The sequence below is a fragment of the Lagenorhynchus albirostris genome, chromosome 14 (genome assembly GCF_949774975.1).
Source record: "Lagenorhynchus albirostris chromosome 14, mLagAlb1.1, whole genome shotgun sequence".
Classification (NCBI taxonomy): Eukaryota; Metazoa; Chordata; class Mammalia; order Artiodactyla; family Delphinidae; genus Lagenorhynchus; species Lagenorhynchus albirostris.
The window spans coordinates 42,010,166-42,025,682 of record NC_083108.1 but is presented as its reverse complement, the minus strand read 5'-3'; positions in this window follow the sequence as shown (position 1 = coordinate 42,025,682).

Sequence of the window (15,517 nt, the reverse complement as noted above, 5' to 3'; positions counted from 1 at the left end):
AAAAATAAAACTAAAAAAAATTGAACTAATGCTATGTATGCTGAAGTATTTAGGGGAAACTATTCAAATGTCTTCAATTTACTTTCAAATGTATCAAAAAAAGATGATTGATGGATGACTAGAAGATGGGCAGAGAGATGTGTGATAAAGCAAAATGTTGGTGGTGGAATCTAGGTGGTGGTATTGGTGTTCATTGTAAAATTATTTCAACTTTTGTAAATGTTAAAAAAAAATGATGTGGCCGGTTAGTGGTGTCAGATGGCCTAAACCAGCAGCTTCATAAATATTCATGCTGATAAAGCCAGTCCTTTGCTCCCTCACTGCATTCAGTTCTCCACTCAAATTTCACCTTATCAGAGCTCTCTCTGACTCTTTCTGTAAAAATAATGCCACAACCCCTCTCAAGCCCCTAATGCTATCTTCTGTGTTATTTTACTCTATAGTTCATATTATAACCTGACATACATTTATTTCCTAGTTGCTTATCTCCTTCTGCTAGAACATAAGCTCCATGCAATCAGATTCATTGTTTTATACGCTACTGACTCCCCAAAATCTAGAACAGTGTCTGACACATAGTAGCAGCTCAATAAATAGGTGTTGGATGAAAAAAATGCTGAAAGAACCAAGAAGATTTCTCATGTGCAATTGCTGTGTGCAAGACGCTGGGCCAAACATAGCAAGTAAGACTGGCTATCATCTCTCTTCTCAACAGATCTTCAGCCTAGTTGGGTGTCACAGGATAGTAATAAATACAATAATAGCAATACACAGTGGCAAATGCAAAGTGCCCAAGAAAAGCTAAACAACAAAACAAGAAAGGGCTTCTTGGAGATGAGATTTAAGCTTTGTCTCAAAGGAACAGTAATGACTTCTTGGTTTCCTTGGAAGGTACACCTGTCACTCTAAATTAATACATTGGGATGCCACTTTTCAGGATTGTTTGATATATCAGTTCTCGTGAATTCACTCAACTTCGCAGATGTTGACATAATTGAGCTTTGGGGAATCACGAAGCTAGAAAAAGCCAATGAAAGAAAGAATTTGAAGACAGGAAATAACTGAGAGAACCGGGTCTCAGAAGAGGGATTTACCTGGGACAGGAAAAAGCATGTCTTGTTCTGAGCCTGGAGGGAAAGAAGTTGTTTATCAGTATAGAACTGAGTAGATGAAAGACAAGAAGGTAATGGTGCTTATGCTTTCATCATTTCTTTGTAAGAGAGGACCTTGGTCAGAGCCCAAATGTACAGGAAACAGAGGCAACGTCACATAGTGATTAAGAGATTCTGCAGACAGGATGCCTACATTTAAATCTTAGTTCTGGTACTTAGTAGCTGTGTGACCTTGAGCAAGTTATATAACTTCTCTGTGCCTTAATTTCCTCATCTATACAATGAGGTGAGAAGTAATAATAATAGTATCTACCTCCCAGGGTTGTTATGAGAATTAAATTTAAATGACTTAAAACATAAGAAGGGTTTGGAATAGTGACTGACACATATTAAGTGTATTATTATTTGCAGGCTTAAGGTTGGTAAGAGCTACTGTGAGAAACCAGAGCAAGAGGTAGGTAAAATGAAATTCCAGTGATGCTTAAATGAGGTTGCAGCTGATGGGTTGATTGTTGTATTAATCTAAAGATGTTTAGGGAGGGATAAATTGGGAGATTGGGATTGACATATACACACTACTATATGTAGATAACTAATGAGAACCCACTGGATAGCACAGGAACTCTACTCAATGCTCTGTAATGACCTGTATGGGAAGAGAATCTAAAAAAGAGTGGATATATGTGTATGTGTAACTGATTCACTTTGCTGTGTACCTGAAACTAACACAACATTGTAAATCAACTATACTCCAATAAAAATTAATTTAAAAAAATAAAGATGTTTAGATTTTCTCAAGAAGAGCTAAGCTACCTAGTGCTGGAGAAGAGAAAGTGAGCTTTAAGACATATCCAAGGTCGAGGGCCTGCAAAGTGAGCTGTATGGGGCCACAGTGGATCTACAAGCTGAGACTGGTAGTGAGGGAGTAGTTCAATGGGTCGACCTGGTTGTAAAGATGTGAGTCCTGGGGGAGAAATGTTCCACTTGCTGAAGTCACCCACGGTGACAGCATGAGGAAGGGTGGGGTCAAGGCTGGACTCTGGGGTGGGCGTCACCATGTGTAGGGGAGCCTCCTGATGCTCAGTCAGTGGTGACAAGGACTGTATGGGGAGTTGATGCGGTCATAGAGAAGGGTCATTAGGGAAGGGTTGTCTAGGGAGAGCAGTTGGTTTCTTTGGGCCTCACAGAGAGGTATTCCTGGGGTTGGGGGAGAGAAGAAGGAGGGTATGGTGAACAAAATTGTGCCCCCCAAATTCATGTTGAAGCCCTATTACCCAATGTGATAGAACAGAATTTGTAGACAGAACCTTTAAAGAAGTAATTAAGGTCATTAAGGGTGGGGCCTTAATTCAGTATGATCGGTGTCCTTTATAAGAAGAGAAAGAGGGGTGGGTGCACAGAGAAAAGGCCGAGTGAGTATACAGTAAGAACACAGCCATCTGCAAGCCAAAGAGAGAGGCCTCAGGAGAAACCAAACCTGCCAACACCTGATCTTGGATTCTCAGCCTCCAGAACTGTGAGAAAATAAAATTCTGCTGTCTGAGCCACCCAGTCTATGGTACTTTGCTCTGGCAGCCAGAGCAGACTAATATAAGAGGCTATGGACCCAGATCACACCCTCAACCCTGCAGAAACAAAAATCTGATTTGTTTGTGTGCACACTAGATAATCATTCAAGGACTGGCTCATAGGTACCAAACTCATAAAAGGTTATTTTATGGACCAAAAGAGTAATATTGACTAACAAGCAAAATAAAGCCTGCAGGAGAACTGGAATACATATTACTACTATACCAGTGTGTTCTCTCCCTGTTGGCAAATCCTGGGGAAGGTAAATCATTATTTAAAGGTCACTCGGTGAGCGTGGCTTTAGGAGAAAGGGAAGTGGAGGGTGTGAAAGACACTGCCGCAACTCCTGTTGCCAGTGACAAGGGCCTGTGACCTCAGAATGGGCTTACATTCAACTCATTATGATTCAGACATCCACAGGCCTGCTTCCTCCAAAGTGCCTTCCTAGCTATTTGCTGGCGTTTCCAAGGTCCTGCCTCAGGGGAATTTTACCGCAGGTGCCCCGGTTTCTTCTTAACCTGCAACCCTGATGAGTCTTGTGAAGCGGCCCCCTGGTGGGGTCAGCTGTCCCTCGTGACGACCATGCCACTGCTTGCACTCGGTCCTCAGCTTGGGGATCCTGTTGCCACTAATGCCCAGAGAACAGCTGAGACCAGATGGCAGCTTTTATTAACTTTTAGTAAAGTGGGAATACAGAAAAGGATGCTGAGAACACTGTGTAACTGCTACAAACCTAACCTCTAGACTTGCTTAACCGACTTGCAACAGACCTCCTCCTGCCAGGAGCAGGCCTTGCTCCCCAGTGGGAATCCAGGCATCTCTAAGCAACCCCACAAATTGACTCCAGACCCAACTCTACCCCAGATGGTGTCCTCCCTCCTCCCATCCTACCTCAGGATGATTAACAGTAGAAACATGTATTCTCTTCAGTGGAGACCTCACACACACACACAACACACACACACAACACACACACACACAACACACACCACACACACTCACACACACACAACACACACACACAACACTCACACACACTCACACACACACACAACACTCACACACAACACACACACAACACACACAAACACACAACACAACACTCACACAACACACACACAACACACACACAACACACACACACACACACCACACACACAACATTCACACACAAACAACACACACACTCACACACACACACACCACACACACAACACACACACAACACACTCACACACACAACACACACACACACACACACACACACACACACAGCGTGGTGTGGGGTCCAAGGTTCAGCCAGTGCCACGGCAACAGTCAGCAGTCCCCCAAGTCCAAAATCCCTCCTTTCGTGACATTTCCACCTTCTGATAATGACACATATATGGATGGGACTGTGAAATCTCCCCCAATAAATTTTAAGAAAGAGATACCATATTAACCCCTGAGTGTTAAACCAGTGGATTATAACAGATGTGATTCAATCTGCTCAAAGTTTCTCTTATAGGTTAGCGTTTCTCCCAGGCCATGAATGGGAAGAAAGGAGAAGAAAAGCCACTGATGCTTGACTGAACACAGAAGGAAACCAGCTTTATCACGGCCACAGGAGTATCTGAAGAGGGAACAGGTGAGCAGAGGAGGTCATCCGCAGGGAAGGTAATACATGGGTATTGAATGATGAGAAGGAATTCCTCAGGGTTCAGCCAGGAAGAAGAAACATTGAATCTGAGAAACTCCATCACCAGAAAGTACTTTTTTGGAGGCTGTGGTTTATGGAGAAACAGGAATGCAGGCTAGAGAAACAAGAAGAAAGCAGAGGAAAGCTGCTTCCTCATTTCCCAGGGGGGGACCCACCTCAGCTCTCTTTGGCCTGTGGCTCTTGTTAAATTAGACAAGGAGGCCATTAGACTGAGATGGCTCTGATACCCTGCCATCCTCCATTAGCAAACAGTGTTACAAATCAAAACACTAAGGCCACAAACAGCCACGCAGGCTTTAAGCTGTAGCCAGTCAAATACACTAAGTCCCCTACATACCAACCTTCAAGTTGTGAACTTTCAAAGATGCGAACATGCTTTCACACGTCCAATCACGTAAGTCAGTTCACGTGTCTGGCGTACATTGTCATGTGCATGCATCCTCCACAAGAGGTTGTGCTACTGTGTACTTTACTGCACAGTATGGTATAGAGTACAGCAGTACAGTATCTTTATTTCAAGCCCAGCATGTCCGGAAGCAAGCGTAAAAGCGGCGGTGATGTAGCTGGTACTACTGTACTTTTCAAGGTACTGTACTGTAAGGTAAAAAATGTTTTCTTTATTTTTTGTGTTTGTTTTTTATGTATTATTTGTGTGAAAAGTATCATAAACCTATTACAGTGCAGTACTATATGGTTGATTGTTAGTTGGGTACGTCGGCTAACTTTGTTGGACTTATGAACAAATTGGACTTACAAATGCACTCTCGGAACAGAACTCATTCATAGGTAGGGGACTTACTGTAATTTCCCTTCTGTGAATTTTCTCTGACTGTCCCGCAGCTCCTTGTCCTTGGATGCCCCTAATCACTTCCAGTTTACCGCTGCCTGATTCTCATAGATTTTTGCTCAGATAAACTCAACATTTTTAATATGCCTCAGCTTAACACTCTTGAGAAGTCCTATTTATTTGGATTCTGCTGTACAGTTCACAGAGGGTTTCATCTGCATCTCACTGACTGCAATCTCCATGAGGGGAGCAAAGAAGGTGGTGTCAGGCTCCCCTTGCTAAGAGGAAACAGGCAATACCATTGCTAGTATGCAGCAAACTGATCTAAAACCGATCTTCAGAGTCCAAGTCAAAGAAACTTCCCCTGTAGGATTTTTGACCCCAAAACAATGCTTGCCTCCCCAGATATGCCCTTTCTCGTCAAGCCTCTGTCATTTCTCTTTCCTGCTTGCTGCTCCATCCTTCCCCTTTACGTTCCTCCCAATTTGTGCCTCTTGGTGGCGCTGTGTCTAGACTGTTGTGAGGACCACGTAGAAACGTCGCAGCAGCGCCACTCTCTCCCCTCACTCTGTGAGGCCACCGCTCTTTGCCTTGGGATTTTTCATTTAGGTAATAACTGAACTGTAAATTACAAGCCCTATTCTGTCCTCTTTTAGCAAGGAGTCCTAAGGCAAGGCAACACTAACCTGGACGGGTTCTGGGAAGAGAAGATTGGGAGGAGAAAGAAGAAAAACAGCCATTTATCACAATCTGGATTGTTAAGTGGTGAAGCAAAACGGATACCCTTTGTCCCCGCAAATACTTGTTACAGCTCATGAGATGCAAAATAGGTGGGAAATGGACTACTACACTTTTAAAAGATTATGTTCCTTGCTTATTTTCTTGTGTGTCCTTGACCCTGAAACTTAGGGAAAAAAAACTTTCAAAGTTGAGGAGATACCAAAAGGTGACCTAACCAGAATGCGAGAACATCATTTACGTCAGAAATCATCTGCTAGTCTTTACTGTTAAGCAAAATCTGTTAGCCTGGTTTAACAGGGATGGCTCGGTCTGAATGGGGTGAATTGTGCTGAAAGAAAACATTATGCATTTATCTTCCTTTCCTGTGGGTGTAAAGCTGGTTCTGACTGTTATCTATGCAGGGAAAGCTGACATTTAATGACCTTGTATTTGCATAATGACCAGCCTTTGCAGCTTTTGCTGTCCCAGCTAATTGCCTTAGAATACTTCTGCTACATCTGTTGGGTTTGACCAGTTTCTAATAGAATCAAAATCCTCAATCCCAGCCAAATCCACACCACTTATATACAAATTTTGAAACAGGCGGTTGTATGAAACATTCAGAATTCATGTGATTTGCCTGCTGACAAGATCACGCTCTATCAGAAAGAAGGTCACAACCCAGAAAGGACACACAGTCATCAAAGAAAAAAAAAATCAAAATCCTGTTTTCTATGTCCTCTGTACCTCACTGGAATAAGCTTTGAACAAACTTTGTTTCCTCTCATGATAGAGTTATCTTCCTACGAATAGAATCCAAGATTCTACACGCCAGGCGGTTCTCGGGAGCTCAGTGGGGTCTCTTTTATAAGATCACTAATTTCATTCGTGAAGGCTCCACCCTCGTGACCTAATCACCTCCTAACACCATCACACTGGGCATTCGGATTCACCATGTGAATTGTACAGGGGTGCAAACATTCAGACCATACATAGCACTTGGTGTGAGGACGCTTTTCATTTTCTAATGAGGAAACTGTACTTGACGTCAAGGTCAATGACTGGTGGGATTGAGGCAGGACACAAGGGCACAGGTCTGGACGGGGTGCCCTCTCTCCTAAACCTGTTTGGGTGGGTGCTGCCAATGGCTGGTTCTTTGGGAACAAGTTTTATAGGTTTCAAATTGACCAAGCCACTTGTGTTTCTGCAGGCTTTCTCCAAAGAAGGCATCATATAACTTGGTTTTCCCCTTACTAAATTATAATCACTTTGCAGTCTCTTGCTTTAGAGTAATCTAGATTGAAGGATTAGATATCTGTAGGCTTTTCAGACACATTATTTATCTACAGTTTACTCCCAAATCTCCTATCCGAAATCTTCTTCATGGAGATTGATATAGGTCAGTGAAATTAAAGATTCCAGTCAAAAAACTCCCCTTGCTCTGACCCTACACTCTCCAAACCACATTTGGATGATAACTTGACTCCTTAGTAGCTTGTCCGCATGAAGCCCAAGGGGAGATCTGACAATGTAAGCGTTCTGATCAATTTGTCGGTGCTGTTGTTTTTGTAAGTTAATAAATGGGTGTGCACGATACACTCCCCTCAGTTATTATGCATGTGTCAGGGCAGGGCTTGTGTGCCTACCTCAGTCTATACAAGTATTGAATCTTTTTCTCGGTTTTTGTCAAAGCCAGATTTCTGAGAGTTGGAGGCTTTGGAACATCCCTTCAGAGGGTGTGGAGAAAAGGGAACACTCTTGCACTGCTGGTGGGAATGTGAATTGGTACAGCTACTGTGGAGAACAGTATGGAGGTTCCTTAAAAAACTACAAATAGAACTACCATATGACCCAGCAATCCCACTACTGGGCATATACCCTGAGAAAACCGTAATTCAGAAAGAGTCATGTACCACAATGTTCATTGCAGCTCTATTTACAATAGCCCGGAGATGGAAACAACCTAAGTGCCCATCATCGGATGAATGGATAAAGAAGATGTGGCACATATATACAATGGAATATTACTCAGCCATAAAAAGAAACGAAATTGAGCTATTTGTAATGAGGTGGATAGACCTAGAGTCTGTCATACAGAGTGAAGTAAGTCAGAAAGAGAAAGACAAATACCGTATGCTAACACATATATATGGAATTTAAGAAAAACAAAATGTCATGAAGAACCTAGGGGTAAAACAGGAATAAAGACACAGACCTACTGGAGAATGGACTTGAGGATATGGGGAGGGGGAAGGGTGAGCTGTGACAAAGCGAGAGAGAGGCATGGACATATATACACTACCAAACGTAAGGTAGATAGCTAGTGAGAAGCAGCCGCATAGCACAGGGATATCATCTCGGTGCTTTGTGACCGCCTGGAGGGGTGGGATAGGGAGGGTGGGAGGGAGGGAGACGCAAGAGGGAAGAGATATGGGAACATATGTATATGTATAACTGATTCACTTTGTTATAAAGCAGAAACTAACACACGATTGTAAAGCAATTATACTCCAATAAAGATGTTTAAAAAAAGCCGTGAACTGGCTGAGGCGAATACCACCTGTGAACGCTCTTGGGAGTGGCAGCTGGTCTCTGCCAGCGACAGACACCTTCCTGCAACACCTGGGCATGTATCTTAACGTTCAAAATGGCAACAGTATAAGATCCTGTGCGTTAAGAACATTTAACAGGTGAAAATTTGAGCTTCATTTAAATCAACAAATTAGAGAACTTCCTTTGTATAAAACCTCATCAGTTCCAACCAAATAGGGACATTGTTTTGATTATTGCAAACAATTCTAATTTTCAGAATAACTATTTCTATGAAACAGTCTCTGAATTAATAAATATACACATATATGTATTTTAATATTACAAACAAGAAAATGTATATCACACACACACACTTTCTAATTCACAAATTGGAGCACATAGAATTTTGATTCCCAAAGCCACAATCACTTAAACGTTGACATAAAGTTCAGAGTTTAATTTGCTCAATTGGAGTCAGCTTGTCTCTTTCTTTCTCTTTAAAATTATATTTTTTCTATCATATTATTCCATCACATAAAAAATGAAAGAATTAAAAATACTACAGAATATGAGAGTTGTGATATTTCTGTCATAAATAAGGAAAAGGTAAAGCTACATTACTTGGCAAGAGTTAACAGTCCTCTATGATATCACCCCATCTCGTATTGGGGAAGAGTTATGCTAAATATAGAATATTTGAATGCATGCAAGGCCAAACTGGTGAATAAGAAAAAGGAAATAACAAGCTGTGGACCAGGTGCCAGCCTCCCCAAATAGAAAAATTTGTGTGAGTTTCAGGAACCCTGGAATTGCTTTATCAGTCATTTGAGGACAGACTGTAGAACAACCGTCTTCATCTGCAAAGAATTCCTGATTAGGATCAGATTATTAAGGCAAGATACCAAGAAATAAATGTCTAGCACAGATTTTTGTTTATGATGGAACAGAAGAGGGTATAGATATCGTTTCTAAGGCTATCCATGTTCCTCGGTTCTTGGCTAGCAATCCCAACAATTTCTTGATAGAACCTGTTCCTTGTTCTTTTAAGATTACATGCTGAGGTGTAAAAGTGTTTTGCTAGTCTTAACATTACTCAGGAAACTCCTCAAATGTTCAAGTAGCCTCAAGAGACAAAATGCTGCTTTCTGGTGGGAGACAGCTCTCCACGGGGCTCCCGCATTTCTACTTGTCTCGTGAGCCGAAGCATCGCGTGGCCGTTGGTTTCAGACTACCCTTTCCAGGATGTGTAGTGAACAGCCTTGTAAGCTTAGCGTCCAGGATAACCCTAGTTAATGACCCTCTCTGCAGTCAGGTTCAAGCAGGTTGGCTTATAGCCCATTATAAAAGGTATCTTACAAATGATGAAATAAAATTCATATTTTACGGCAAGACAAGAAAAATTTAAACATAAAAGTTTTCTCTGCCCGTTTAGGCCTCCTCCCTCTCGTCTAGTGTGTATTGTGCATCGGCATGAACCAGCCCTCCTAGGAGATAACCTTACTTCTTAATCTCGTAAGGGATCACGATGACCTACTATTTGCTTTGTACATGCAGATCTGGATTATGTAAACTGTGAGTGCGCTATTTGATGTATAATCTTTTGTTTCAAAAACGTACATAACTATGCTTTGATCTCTAATGGGCAGAACAGCCCTCAGAACTTTCTGAAAGACTATCTCTTGGGTTGGCTCGAATAAAATTTTCCATTTCTTTCTTAGATCAACTATTGATTAATTTTTTGTTGGCATAAATATTCTATAAACAGCCTTTTGAACTTATGTTGTCCCATAAATCAGTCAGTGAAAGCCCTTTGAGAAAAATGGATTGATGAAGACTGGACTTTAAACTTTTGTTTAAATTAGGAAACTTGGCCATTTAGGCAATTTCACTCCATTTGAAAACAGACCCTAGTTTGTGTTCTTGTTAACAGTAAGCCTTCAGTGAATTCTTGTTTCAATGCTACAGCTTAGTAACAGCTGTCCTTTGAGGACTTAATCAAGGGCCCAGGTTGGCCACACTTGGGGCAAAGCAGCCTGGGAGAAGCTGCAGCTGAAGAGAAGCCTGTTACCTTCCCAATGGCCAGAGGTGGCCCAGAAGCCAGAGCAGCAGCTGTCCTGACAAGCATTACCAGGATGAACATGAGGCAGGAGATGGGCTCCAGGTTAGAAATTTACAGCCAGCCTCCTGTTTATACTTCAAGATAGAAATAACAACAGGAACAGGGTAAACAGCTGGACTTTGTCTCCTGTGGACACTTTAAGAAAACAGTAATGGCAGAGACAGAGGGGGGCTAACCACTGCCTGCATAAGAAATCAAGAGGTCACATATTTTTCATCCTTGGGGTCACAGAGATCTCGACTGCACACGAGTAGAAAGGCTCCTCGGGGATCAAAAAGGGAGGGGACGCCAGACCATAATAAGTTTTGCTAACTTCCCAAAGGTCCTTGCACTGAAATCCATCTTGGCTAAAGGATGCATGCACACATAAGAGAGGGTCCTGAGTCAAAGAACAAAGCAAGACGATTGGCCAGAGGAAAACAAAGACCTGGAAGACTGGTCCCTTATAAATGATTTAAACTTCCCAAAGGCACGACTTTCTCTCCGAGCTCCCCCGTGCATCTGTCTGCATGTACTCTGTTTTTCTAAAACAACGCCTTACTTTCCTTTCTACCTTCTGTGTCCTCGTCCATTTTTTTTCAAGGCATATGAGAACTGGGACCCAGACTCTAGCCACTGACCCGCGTGGTCTAGTGTTTAGGACTTAGCACTCTCACCACCAAGACCAAGGTTTGATCCCCAGTCAGGGAACTAAGATCTTGCTTCAAGCTGCTACTCACTGCAAGCTAGTACTCACTGCTGTCTCTCCAAAATCAGACTTACAGTAGGGTAAACTTCCTTGGGAATGGTGAGGGGAATCTGGTCAAAGACTAGACTTTAAAAGGATGAGTCTGGGAAATGGAGAATTAGGGGGAATAACTGGTTAACAATAGCAATGCTAACCTCAACCAAATTAACTGCTGTATTAAAAGTTGGGTTTAAATAATAAAATATGGGGGACTTCCCTGGTGGCGCAGTGGTTAAGAATCCGCCTGCCAATGCAGAGGACACAGGTTCGAGCCCTGGTGCAGGAAGATCCCACATACCGCGGAGCAACTAAGCCCGTGAGCCACAACTACTGAGCCCATGCGCTCTAAGGTCTGTGTGCCACAACTACTGAGCCCGCGTGCCGCAACTACTGAAGCCTGCGCACCTAGAGCCTGTGCTCTACAACAAGAGAAGCCACCCAATGAGAAGCCCACGCTCCGCAATGAAGAGTAGCCCCCGCTCACCGCAACTAGAGAAAGCCTGTGCGCAGCAATGAAGACCCAAAGCAGCCAAAAAAAAAAAAAAAAAAGCAAAAATATATAAAGAAATAAAAATTTAAAAAATAAAATATGGCACACCAAACCAGCCTGCCTCCATAAATCTATTGGAGTGATCCACTCATTGGACAAATACTTCTGAGGATATAGTTGCCGGCCAGCACTATGCTAAGATGCAGAGGTGCAATGGCAAACATGATGCGTGCCCTCGAGGATCTTAACTGTTAAAGGTAACAACACATCTTACTGACAATGGCTACACAGTTTTATTATGTTTTATTTAGGGTTATGTTCAGTAAAAAGAGCAATGGCTTAAATAAAATTAAGGTTCATTTGTTTTTCACCAAAGTTCAGGTAGATAGGCTACTACGTAGACTCCACAATCACTAGGACCACGGGCTTCTACTAATTGGTTTCTCCATTCTCAACACATGGCTTCCACCTTGTGGCTGAGGATGGCTGTTCTAGCTTCAGTCATCCCAGCCTGTGTTTCCTGGCCTTTAGCAAGGATGAAAAGAGAGAAGGAAGGTATACCCCCTCCCTTTTGGGACACTCCCCAGAAGCCCCACATAATACTTCCAATTACATTACAGAGGCCGGAGTTTAGAAACGTAGCTACATCAACTCTACCAGAGAGTTCCTTATTCTGACCAGCCATGTGCCAGCTAAAGATGTGGGGCTCTACTATGTGAAATGAGGGGAGATGACCAGCACCGCCATAGCTTGTATAACACAATGCGGTAGGCAGCCCACTGGGAGCTATGGAAACTACTTCTGGGATTTAGGGGACCTTTGGGGAAGAGATCTAACTGGAATCCTGAAGGACAGCTAGGCTTGTCCTGAAGGCATGAGTGGGAGGGTACATTCCAGGTAGAGGGAGGAGTTTATATAAAGACCTGGAAGTGAGAGAAAGCACAATGCATTAGAGAAGCTCAAAGTCCTTTTGAAAGCTGAGCACAGAGGGCAAGGTTGAGGCGGGTGGGAGATGCAGCTAAAATAAAACTCACAATGAAGAGCTTGCTGGGAGTTTAGATTTTCTTTTTGGAAAATGAAGGGGGTCAAACAGGGAAATAACTTGATCACCTTTGCACTTTAGAAAGAGACTCTGGCTGCAATGTGGAAACTGGATTGGAGGTGGGGTAGCACAAGGGTTAGACACATTAGGTCACTTTCGTAGTAAACCAGACTAGCCATCACAGCAGCCTGGAGTCTGGGGGTAGCAAGGGAAAAGGAGAAAGGAAGACAAATGCACCTGGTAGGAGATAGTATCAAGAGGACATGGCGGTTCATTGGATGTGGAGAATGGGGGCGAGGAAAAAGTTAGGGACAAGTCTACGTGTCCTGGCTTTGATGTGGCTGATGGCGGTGCCACATCCAAGACAAGGAAGTTGGTAGGCGCATCAGGGTTTGGGAGGGTTGGGGAGCTCAGAACATGCTGAGGTCAAATGTTCAGGGCTACGGCTCAGAGAGAAATTTTGGCGAATAGAGAGAGAAATTTGTGATTGACCATCATGTTCAAAATGGTGGATCTAAGCTTACGTTTTAAATTAATTATAACTGACAAATGTGTGTTTGTGGAAAGTATCCAATTCCAAATTCCTATATGGTAGACCTAAATTTACATTTTAAAAGAATTATAATAGGCAGATGAATGTTTATGTAAAGTAGCCCCTTCCAAGTTCCTGTATACAGGAATATAGGAATTACTACATCACATTAATTGTATTAGGTTATTACATTAGCAATAATCATTTATTTTTAAATCATACCTGAATTGCAGTTATCCACTTTCTGACTGATTCAACATGAAATATGCATCATAAAAATTTAACTGCTAGGCAGATGGTCCCAATTTTTTAAATATTAAACTTAACAAGGAGTTTTCTCTGGGGGGGGGGGTTTGTAAAATCAAATACATTTTATTTTGCATTTTTAGATCCTTTTTAAAAATTAAGTTGATAACTTCCATCAATATTTTGTCTGCTGGTGGCTTGAGTCTGTTTATTTATTTAAAAGTTCAGTTAGCTTTGGCTAAGTGAATAGTTGTACCTCAATTAAATGACAAGATTCATCAATTATAGGGACACGTGGCCTGCATGTCATGGGTGATCTAGGATCCTTAACAAGGAGTTTTGAATCTCCCCAAACTGCAATTCATTTTAGACTAACAGACATTTCCTAGATTTTAATTAACTTTCCTTGAGTCTACAATTCTGTTTTTCATAACAAAATAATAACTTTCTAAAGAATAGCATTTATTATATAAGAATATTTTTTAAATTCGTTTTATCTCATTTCTCTGGAGTGTTTTTCTATTATACAGCAATTTCTCTGTTGTCTTTCTTATTAATTCATCTAGTCCTTGAGCACTGTTGATTTTTAAATGCTTAATTACGCACCCTGAAAATTCAGGAGAAAGGTCACTTTCCCTATGATTTTCTGTGCTTATTAACCCCAAATCCCAGGGAAGTGTGGACATAAAAAATAGGAGTAGAATCAAGCCCCCCCTTTTAATGGAAACCTCATTCTGTGCCCAAACCAGCTCACTCTTTAAGAAAATAATTAGGCCTGTGGAAGTGGTTGAAGAAAGGAAAACGAGCTTAAAAAGGACACACAAACGGAGCATCAGATTTGCCTGAGGAAAACCAGAAGGGTGTTCTAACATAAAAGTCAAGATGACAGTCTCTCCTGTCTGAGTTTGAATCTGAAGAAAAGCAGAGAAGGCAGGGCTGAACTAGAAATTACACTGACCAGCCATTTTTCTAAGAAAAATCTTGCAGTGAGGCAGAGTGCAACCCTGCAACAACTTCTGCAGCTATTAATCCTAGTTGGCTAAAAAATAGCAAAGGCTAAAATTATCTATCTATCTCTATCTATAGAAATATATATATAATAAAATCTATCTATCTATCTATATATATATATATATAAAACCCTCAATCATAAGGAAACTACTGGGACACAACAATATCAAACATAACACAACTCTCTCTCCATGGGCCTCTTGCAAATGGGAACAATAGGTCGGGGAACTCATTTCTTTTAAAGATAGGTTTAGAAATTGGACTAGAAAATATATAAAAAATACTACAAGGAAAAAGGAACGACAAGAAAAATTATCAGAATAATGTTGACACAGAGCAGACAGAATATGCAACCAAAGATACTGATACACCCATCAGATAAAAAAACAAACACAATGAACCAAACCCCTCTGTAACAAAAGCACAAGGCAGAGAGATACAAGATCACAAAGACAAGACGTTGAGAATGAGTTTTAAACAGCTACCAAGACCAGAGTGCCCACAGGACGTCAATGCCAGATTCCCACAGCACCAGGGAGGGAGGACAAATTCTGGGAGGTTCCGAGGCAGCCAGGTATACTGAGACAGAAGAGGCAGTGCCCACGATAGAAGAAGGGAGATTTGGCCACCCTCCTCCCTAATTTAAGGCTTCCCAGCAGAAAGCTAGAGCTTTAACATTGTGACATTCAGAATGCTGGTTGTTAAAGTGCTTAGAAAATTTAATTATTGAAATCGAGGCTGTTCTTAAGATTTAAAGTGACAGGAGCACATTGACTGAAAGAGTTACCAACATTTCATTCAATGTTTCTGGGTGGGTTTGGGTGCATGTGTTGGGGGCAGGGGGAGGGAGGGAAAAGAATAGAATTGTTTTCTGCTGCATCCTATGAAGTCCTGCTCTTTCCAGGTAACAGCTACACAAGACAGGAAGACT